The sequence below is a fragment of the Ahaetulla prasina genome, chromosome 1 (genome assembly GCF_028640845.1).
Source record: "Ahaetulla prasina isolate Xishuangbanna chromosome 1, ASM2864084v1, whole genome shotgun sequence".
Taxonomy (NCBI): Eukaryota; Metazoa; Chordata; class Lepidosauria; order Squamata; family Colubridae; genus Ahaetulla; species Ahaetulla prasina.
Window position 1 is genome coordinate 210197560 of NC_080539.1, and position 9949 is coordinate 210207508.

The window sequence follows — 9949 nt, forward strand, 5'->3', positions numbered from 1 at the left end:
AAGTCTTAAACACTCCTATTGATGGAGTCAGTGCTTTCAAACCCAAAAGGACCTGTAGAACCTCTGACCCAAATTTGCTAGGTTGGGAGCAGAGCAGTGGTGGGCTTCAAGTAATTTAACAACCGGTTCTCTGCCCTAATGATTTCTTCCAACAACCAGTGTGCCAAACTGCTCAGAAAGTTAACAACCGGTTCTCTGCCCTAATGATTTCTTCCAACAACCAGTGTGCCAAACTGCTCAGAAAGTTAACAACCGGTTCTCCCAAAGTGGTGCGAACTGGCTGAATCCCACCACTGCTCACACGCCAATCAGCTGTTGAGCGTGCACCGAAAATGTACTTCTGGTTTCCAATGTACGCATGTGCGATGGCCAGCAAGTCTTCACGCTATTGCTGCGCATGCCTCACACGCAGTGGTGGATTCTACCAGTTCTACCCAATTGGGTGAACTGGTAGCAACGGCGGGAGGCTCCGCCCACCTGCCTGGATGTCATCACAGACGCCTGCACATGTGCAGAGGTGGCGCTACAGTGAAGTGAGCGTGCATGCGCGCCTAACCCAAACCAGTAGTGAAGGTAAGTGAATACCACTACCGGTGTAAGGCTGTATTAACAACTTGGCCCCAAGCCCTGAGGAAAAAGACAGGGCCAATCCTGCCCAGATCTCAGCAAAGATGCTGTTTAGTGCTGGAGGTTCCACGAGAAGATTGCCGAAGATAAATTTAATAGTGATGTATACCATTTTTCTCTGTATGATTTTGTAATAATTCAGTACTGTAGTGCAGAATTCAGCAAGTATTTCTTTTACTCACTAAAGGGTCGTATTCATTGTTTTGTCCTTGGTGAAATACCTGTGTTAAGTAGGATGGTCTTTCTCATCTTCAATCCAATTAACCTTGAGAAACAGATAGTCCTTAACTTTGGGGTGGTCTCATTACTGCCCATGATAAAACAAAGACTTCTTAGCTTTAATGGTCTCTTTCTTGACAGGAATCCTCAACCTTGAACCTTGATAATCTCCCTATTGGCAAAAAGTCTTCTGACATAAGAAGGCGAAGTATTCTGACACAAGACTCACCCTCCTTGCCCTTGGTAAAATTCAATGAGACCACTGAAAACAGGTGTTTTTCTTCTTTTGTTTTGTTTTGCTTCACACAATGACATTTGTAAAATATTTTCTGAGGCTTCTTGCCACTATGTGGTGTGCAAAAATAGCTTCTGCTAAAAAATCTGCTATGTTTCTATCCAAACAACCTTAATATCTTCAGGATAATTTCTTTGAAAGGTAAGATGGGATGGACAAAATAATTGCTAAATGCCAATAGGCATTGATCTTTGATGGATTCCATCACACATGAAAAATCAGTCTTAGAACTAATTTTCCCCCCTCAATTTTTATTTTAGAGCTTAGAGGAGTAAAAAAAAAAACTGTAATAGAAATTACTCTTCACAACCAGTTAATGTGCTAAAGCTGCATCTAGTTTCTATTCAGACTGTACCAAAAAGGTATACTGTCCGCTTCTGTACCAAGAAGCATGATTGATGGAACTTCTTTAAAATAAAACATAGAGACAGGAATAGTCTTGCTATCTCATAGAATCCTGCTCTGAAAGTGTTGTGTTTATAACTGCCTCAGCTGCCTAAGCACCTGAGTACAATCTTTTCCTTTTTATTGTCAACATTCAGGAACTGAACAATGAACCAATACTGCAATATTAATTAAGCCAACACTGACTTAAAAACAAAAACAAAAATTTGTTTGATGCATTCATTTATTAAGCTGACCATCTCAGGCTTGTCAATCTGGTAGGGTCACAATGCAAGGGGTGTTCCTTGGACCCCTGACAGCAAGCATAAAAATAAGAAACAAAGTGATGTTACAACAAAGCCCAGCCCCCTAAAAATTACAACACAATCAAACCATAGATGTAAGGCAATGGTGGGATTCTACCAGTTCTACCCGATTCGGGTGAACTGGTAGCGATGGCGGGAGGCTCCGCCCACCTGCCAGGATGTCATCACAGACGCTCTGCACATGTGCAGGTGGCGCGCGCGAGTGAAGTGAGCGTGCATGCGCTCACAATTCCAAACCAGTAGTGAAGGTAAGTGAATACCACTACCGGTGTAAGGCTGTATTAACAACTTGGCCCCAAGCCCTGAGGAAAAAGACAGGGCCAATCCTGCCCAGATCTCAGCAAAGATGCTGTTTAGTGCTGGAGGTTCCACGAGAAGATTGCCGAAGATAAATTTAATAGTGATGTATACCATTTTTCTCTGTATGATTTTGTAATAATTCAGTACTGTAGTGCAGAATTCAGCAAGTATTTCTTTTACTCACTAAAGGGTCGTATTCATTGTTTTGTCCTTGGTGAAATACCTGTGTTAAGTAGGATGGTCTTTCTCATCTTCAATCCAATTAACCTTGAGAAACAGATAGTCCTTAACTTTGGGGTGGTCTCATTACTGCCCATGATAAAACAAAGACTTCTTAGCTTTAATGGTCTCTTTCTTGACAGGAATCCTCAACCTTGAACCTTGATAATCTCCCTATTGGCAAAAAGTCTTCTGACATAAGAAGGCGAAGTATTCTGACACAAGACTCACCCTCCTTGCCCTTGGTAAAATTCAATGAGACCACTGAAAAACAGGTGTGCCTAATTATGGTTCAAAGTCTATATAGTCAGGGAAGCTCCATGGGATAAAGCTTTGATGCATATCTAATGACAGTGCGCTTGTTTTCTGGCTTTGAAGGGGTCTGCCTGCTGTCATTCCTCTAAGGTTCCCTGACTGGCAGAAGGAGCATAAGGTCTTTCATTGTCTTACTGTGTTCTTGTATATTTTTAATTGCTGTCATGTGCTGTGTTACATTCTTCGGGCTTCTTGAATATTCTTTGATTGATACCGTATGTAATTATGTGATTTTATTATGCAGCCTTGGAATAAAGTCTTAAACACTCCTATTGATGGAGTCAGTGCTTTCAAACCCAAAAGGACCTGTAGAACCTCTGACCCAAATTTGCTAAGTTGGGAGCAGAGCAGTGGTGGGATTCAGCCAGTTCGCACCACTTCGGGAGAACCGGTTGTTAACTTTCTGAGCAGTTTGGCAAACTGGCTGTTGGAAGAAATCATTAGGGCAGAGAACTGGTTGTTAAATTACTTGAATTCCACCAATGGAGCAGAGGAATACATGTTGTTTCACAGGGCAGGCATACTTCCTGGATTTCACTAGATCAGGGGTCCCCAACCCCTGGGCGATGGCCTGTTTGAAACCAGGCAGCAGGCAAGCGAAGCTTATTCGCCATGAGCAGAGGGCACTTGCACTCGCACACGAGCAGAGATCACACGAGCAAAGGGTACAAGGGGAGGGTGGATGCTCAAATGGAGCAATGCACGCATGCATATGCCTGCCACTCACATGCCCCCCCTCCGCCCCAAGCCGCCAAGCTGGAAAGGTTGGGGACTGCTGCACTAGTTTCAAAGACAAGACCTAAGGCAGTGATGGAGAGCCTTTTCGGCACCGAGTGCCAAAATGGGAGCATGCGGGGGGGGGGGGTCACAAAGTACCGAAAAGGGAGCACTTCACGTGCAATAGTCTGGGCTGAGATTAGGAATAGGAGTTGCCCAGGAGCGTGCACGTGCCGGAGGATATACTTGCGGTTTCTTCAGATTACTGCTGGCAAGTCTTCACGTTACTGCTGCGCATGCCTCACACGCAGTGGTGGGCTTCAAGTAATTTAACAACCGGTTCTCTGCCCTAATGATTTCTTCCAACAACCAGTGTGCCAAACTGCTCAGAAAGTTAACAACCGGTTCTCCCAAAGTGGTGCGAACTGGCTGAATCCCACCACTGCTCACACGCCAATCAGCTGTTGAGCGTGCACCGGAAAATGTACTTCTGGTTTCCAATGTACGCATGTGCGATGGCCAGCAAGTCTTCAGGTTATACTGCCACACATGCGCACACGCTGATCAGCTGGCCAGTGCACATGCTCACATGCCGGAAAATGGAAGACCAGCTCTCCCTATTTCCAGCATTGACGCAAGCACAAAGGCCAGCTGATCGCCATGCGCACATACTCGCCAGAAACCCAGAAGAGGAATGGGCGATGCCACGTGTGCCAGGTGACATGGCTCTGTGTGCCACTTTGGGTACGTGTGCCATAGGTTCACCATCACGGACCTAAGGTATGCGTACCCTATTGGATTTCAGGAGGCACACAGATATAATTGAAGTAAGGCAGTCTCACAAATCACCTGGCCCTGTATCAGGTATAGTTTATAGATGACCACTAACTTCTTATATTGCATCAAGGAGATTACTGAAGTCAGTGCTGCTCACAAAGCAAAATTGTTACATGGGTATACCAAGAGATGCCATCAAGCTCTCTGTGCCACTGCATCTTCCAAATGACTTCAAGAGCAGGTCTATGTTGAGTGCATTATAGTAGTCCAAGCAGACAGTGATTGTGTGTCTATACACACACACAGAAAAATAATAATAATTATTTTATTTATTTATTTATTTATTATTTATACTTTTATACCGCCCTATCTCCCTAGGGACTCAGGGCAGTTTACAGGCATATAAAAACACATATATATACAAAGTAAAACATTAATTAAAAAACTTATTACACAGGCCAAATATTTAAAATAGAGATATAACTAATAAAACCCCATTTAAAACCAGATTTAAAATTGAAGCATATAAAATTTAAAATTTAAAATTCTAGTCCAGTCCTGCGCAGATAAATAGATGTGTGTTAAGCTCGCTTTATATATTATAACATATATTGGGAACACTTAGGGCCAAGCTCTTGAGAAGAAGAGTAAGCACATCTGGACCTGGATGTGGAAGAGAGGAGAGACACCAAGAATTTACAGGTTTATAGGTTAGAGTCCAATGGTTAGACTGAAAAAAATTGAAAACACATCCTGGAACAAAGGCAGTGACAATATATCAAGAAAAGTACATACCCACTGGGAATTAAATTCTGCTTGAAGAACTTTTTAGTTCTTTGTTTAACCATCATATGCAAACTGCAAAATGATGGCTGGAAATAAATCCCAGTATGAACAGGGGCAGGAAAACGACTCCCTTTCTCCCGGGCCTGTATATGGAAGCACACATTACAACCAGGGGTGAAATCGACTAACCTTCCTTACTGGTTTGGAAGCGCATGTGCTGCGTGCATGTACTCACTTTGCTCATGCATGTGTGCATGTCACATGCGCACGCAGACCCTCTGCACATGCACAAAACCTTCTGTGCATGCGCAGAGGGTAAAAAATGCATTACTTCCTGGTTAAAACCAGGAAGTAACAGAACAACTAGACAGGTAGGCGGAGCTTTGCGCTGCCATCGCTACCGGTTCCCCAAACCACCCACCATGATCACTACCGGATCGTCCGAACCATGAGTATTTTACCCCTGATTAAAACTATAAACTTCATGAAGGGCAACTGATTCCCCACATCTACAAATAAGAAATACCCTTGTTGAAAGACGAATGACCAGCAGACGGCCATCCAAGACTGTCTTTTTAAGTCAGAGATCTCATGTTAGACTTGCCTACTTCAGATTAACGGGCTCGCAAAGAGCACAAAAGAAACAACTTGTTGAAAAGAATTGCAGTATCAGAGCTTCAGAACGATGACGTTTTTATGAAAGTAAAGTCACGTTCATGCCAGCTGTCAATCCAGCTATGTTTTTTTTGTTGGTTTTTTTTTAATGACTCCTGGAAAATATTCTGGTGATTGATTCAGAATGTGAAAATAATATATTCAAGGTTAGATGGATTAAGCGACATTAAGAAAGCTTCAGATGGATGCCACAAGGTGGCAGTCAGCTGTATTTAATAACATAAGCCTAACCTTATTTCAATAGCCTTTTGAAATAAGGCTTTGCCCACAGAACAGCTTGAAACTCAAGTTTTGCATGAAACACAAAAAACCAATGACGCAAGGCTAGGAATATTTGGGAAAGGCCCACATATGGACTGAGGTATCACCAATATGCTGATGATACTCAGTATGTTTTAGCCTCTGGTGAGTTGAGTGATGCTGTGTCCTTCCTCTCGCAGTGCCTAGAGCCTGTCAGGGGCTGGAGGGGGAGCAACAGGTTGAAACAAAACCCTTGCAAGACCGAGTGGCTCTGGGTTTGGGGTTCATGGGCTCAGGGAGAATTGCCAACTTTGGTCTTGGATGGAGTGGCATTACCCCAAACAGACCCTGTGCGTAATCTAGGGGTTTTCCTGGACTCATGACTCCTGCTCAAAGAGCAGGTAGTGGTCGTGGCCAGGAGGGCCTTTGCGCAACAGTGGGTTATATACCAGTTACGCCCTTTCCTGGACCAACAGTCCCTACTCAGTCACTCATGCCCTAGCCACTTCCTGTCTTCACTATTGCAACGTGCTCTACATGAGGCTGCCCTCGAAGAGCATCTGGAAGCTCCAGTTGGTACAAAATGCAGCGGCCCACATGGTTTTGTGCAGACCCCGGTGTGCACATGTATCCTCTCCTGCGGGAGCTGCATTGGTTGCCAGTTGGCTTCCAGGTGCAATTCAAGGTGCTGGTTGTCACCTTTAAAGCCCTTCAGGGCTTGGGATCAGGTTATCTGAGGGATGGTCTCTTGCCGGTTAAACATCTACCCGACCCATCAGAGTGGGAAGGCAGGGAATATTGCGGGTCCCATTCCCGAGGGCGATACACCTGGTGGGACCCAGGAGAAAGGCCTTCTCCAAGGTGGTTCCCTCTCTCTGGAACATCATTCCCCGAGATTACAATGGCTCCCACTCTAATACTCTTCCAGAAGGCGCTAAAGACTTGGTTCTGCTGTCGCTGGGGCAGAGGGTGATTTTGTTATATTGTACTATATTAATTTATTTGATTCTTTTTGTTAGTTTTTATTGTTTTAAATGTGGTTTTATATTCTGTAAGCCACCTTGAGTCGCCATGGGCAAATAGGCGGCAATATAAATTCAATAAATAAATAAATAAATTCCAGTATTCTGCATATTATAGCACAAGGACTACAAAATAAGGATTGCATTGGGAACAGGAACAAGCCTGAAGAGAGTTAGAAGGAGTGAGCTACTCTGTCTCTGATGAAATGAGTGAGGTATAGCTCATTAAAGCTTATACCTTTTAGTAACATTTATCAAAAGTGGTGCCACCAGATTCCTCTGAATTCTCACTTCCATAGACGAACAGAGTTCCTACAAGGTTATATGTTTTCTTGGGCTTCCGGGTGGCTCCGCTTCGTTAATGGCGGGCTATCTCAGACCGCCAGTTCCGTGTGCTTAGACAGCGTTAATCTGCTGTCAAGCGACTTGGAAATCTCTTCCCTCGGGCAAAGAGGGGGAGGTGAGCATTCGGGCTGAAGTAGAGCCCCAGGAAAGCACCAGGAAGATTCCTGGTAGCTTGATGGGAACGCTCCTTCTATAGCCCGAAAAAAAGCTCCAGAATCCGGAACGCTTTTGCCAAATGGCAGAACAAAACGCAGCGTCCATCTCTGCGACTGAAATGGATTATTGAAGGACTCTAACGCGGACAGAGCTGAAAACTGGAGCGTTAGCATTTGATTGTAACAAGATTTTAACTCCCTGATAGAGAATGTATTCGTAGTCAAGATTGGAGATGGTGAAAGGAAATAGCGTTTTGTGTATTGCAAGTAAATGGCGTTTTGTATATCGAAAGTGAAAGTTAAGGAAATGCTTATTACAATTGCTGGTGTGGAATCTTTAAGAATATAACAAGGTATTTTTTTAAATGGAATTTTTATTTTTTATTTTTTATCCTTTTTAATTTTTTTATTACAGTGTTTAAGAAGAAAAGTTTATTGAATTTTTTTTCTTTTTCTTTTTCTTTTTTCCCCCCTTCTTCTTGGTATTACTTAGTTTAAAAATGGCTTTCAAGCAAAGAGATTTAACTACTTCTAAAATACTGGAAATTTCCTCACTTCAGATACAGAAATTGAAAGAAGATATTAAAGATGGCTTAAGGAATTTTTTACAGGAGCTTATGGAGGTTCATCTTTCAGAAATAGATCAAAAATTTGATGAAATGGAGAAAGAAATATTGGATTTTAAAGATATGGTGGAAGAACAGAGGAGGGAGATGAAAAAATTAAAGGAATCAATTAATCCATTATTGCTATCTAGTATTCAAACAGAGGAAAGACTGGAAGAAATTAACCAAATTAATTTAGATTTGCAAAGGAAAATAGATGAAGTTCAAATTAATTTGAATTTAGAAAATAAAATAGATGATATTCAGGTTAAGGTAGATAGGGCAGATGAAGAAAGGGTTATATTACAATATAAATTAATGGAATATGCTATAAGGGTGAGAGGATTAAAAGAATGTAAGGAAGAAAATTTGAAAGAGATTTTTATTCAGGCCTTTGCTCAGATAGATGGAGTGGAACCAGAAGATTTTGAAGTTAATATTGAAAAAACTTATCGTGTTACTTCCTGGTTAAAACCAGGAAGTAACAGAACAACTAGACAGGTAGGCGGAGCTTTGCGCTGCCATCGCTACCGGTTCCCCAAACCACCCACCATGATCACTACCGGATCGTCCGAACTGGTCCGAACCATGAGTATTTTACCCCTGATTAAAACTATAAACTTCATGAAGGGCAACTGATTCCCCACATCTACAAATAAGAAATACCCTTGTTGAAAGACGAATGACCAGCAGACGGCCATCCAAGACTGTCTTTTTAAGTCAGAGATCTCATGTTAGACTTGCCTACTTCAGATTAACGGGCTCGCAAAGAGTACAAAAGAAACAACTTGTTGAAAAGCATTGCAGTATCAGAGCTTCAGAACGATGACGTTTTTATGAAAGTAAAGTCACGTTCATGCCAGCTGTCAATCCAACTATGGTTTTTTTGTTGGTTTTTTTTTTAATGACTCCTGGAAAATATTCTGGTGATTGATTCAGAATGTGAAAATAATATATTCAAGGTTAGATGGATTAAGCGACATTAAGAAAGCTTCAGATGGATGCCACAAGGTGGCAGTCAGCTGTATTTAATAACATAAGCCTAACCTTATTTCAATAGCCTTTTGAAATAAGGCTTTGCCCACAGAACAGCTTGAAACTCAAGTTTTGCATGAAACACAAAAAACCAATGACGCAAGGCTAGGAATATTTGGGAAAGGCCCACATATGGACTGAGGTATCACCAATATGCTGATGATACTCAGTATGTTTTAGCCTCTGGTGAGTTGAGAGATGCTGTGTCCTTCCTCTCGCAGTGCCTAGAGCCTGTCAGGGGCTGGAGGGGGAGCAACAGGTTGAAACGAAACCCTTGCAAGACCGAGTGGCTCTGAGTTTGGGGTTCATGGGCTCAGGGAGAATTGCCAACTTTGGTCTTGGATGGGGTGGCATTACCCCAAACAGACCCTGTGCGTAATCTAGGGGTTTTCCTGGACTCATGACTCCTGCTCAAAGAGCAGGTAGTGGTCGTGGCCAGGAGGGCCTTTGCGCAACAGTGGGTTATACACCAGTTACGCCCTTTCCTGGACCAACAGTCCCTACTCAGTCACTCATGCCCTAGCCACTTCCCGTCTTCACTATTGCAACGTGCTCTACATGAGGCTGCCCTCGAAGAGCATCTGGAAGCTCCAGTTGGTACAAAATGCAGTGGCCCACATGGTTTTGTGTAGACCCCGGTGTGCACATGTATCCTCTCCTGCGGGAGCTGCATTGGTTGCCAGTTGGCTTCCAGGTGCAATTCAAGGTGCTGGTTGTCACCTTTAAAGCCCTTCAGGGCTTGGGATCAGGTTATCTGAGGGATGGTCTCTTGCCGGTCAAACATCTACCCGACCCATCAGAGTGGGAAGGCAGGGAATATTGCGGGTCCCATTCCCGAGGGCGATACACCTGGTGGGACCCAGGAGAAAGGCCTTCTCCAAGGTGGTTCCCTCTCTCTGGAACATCA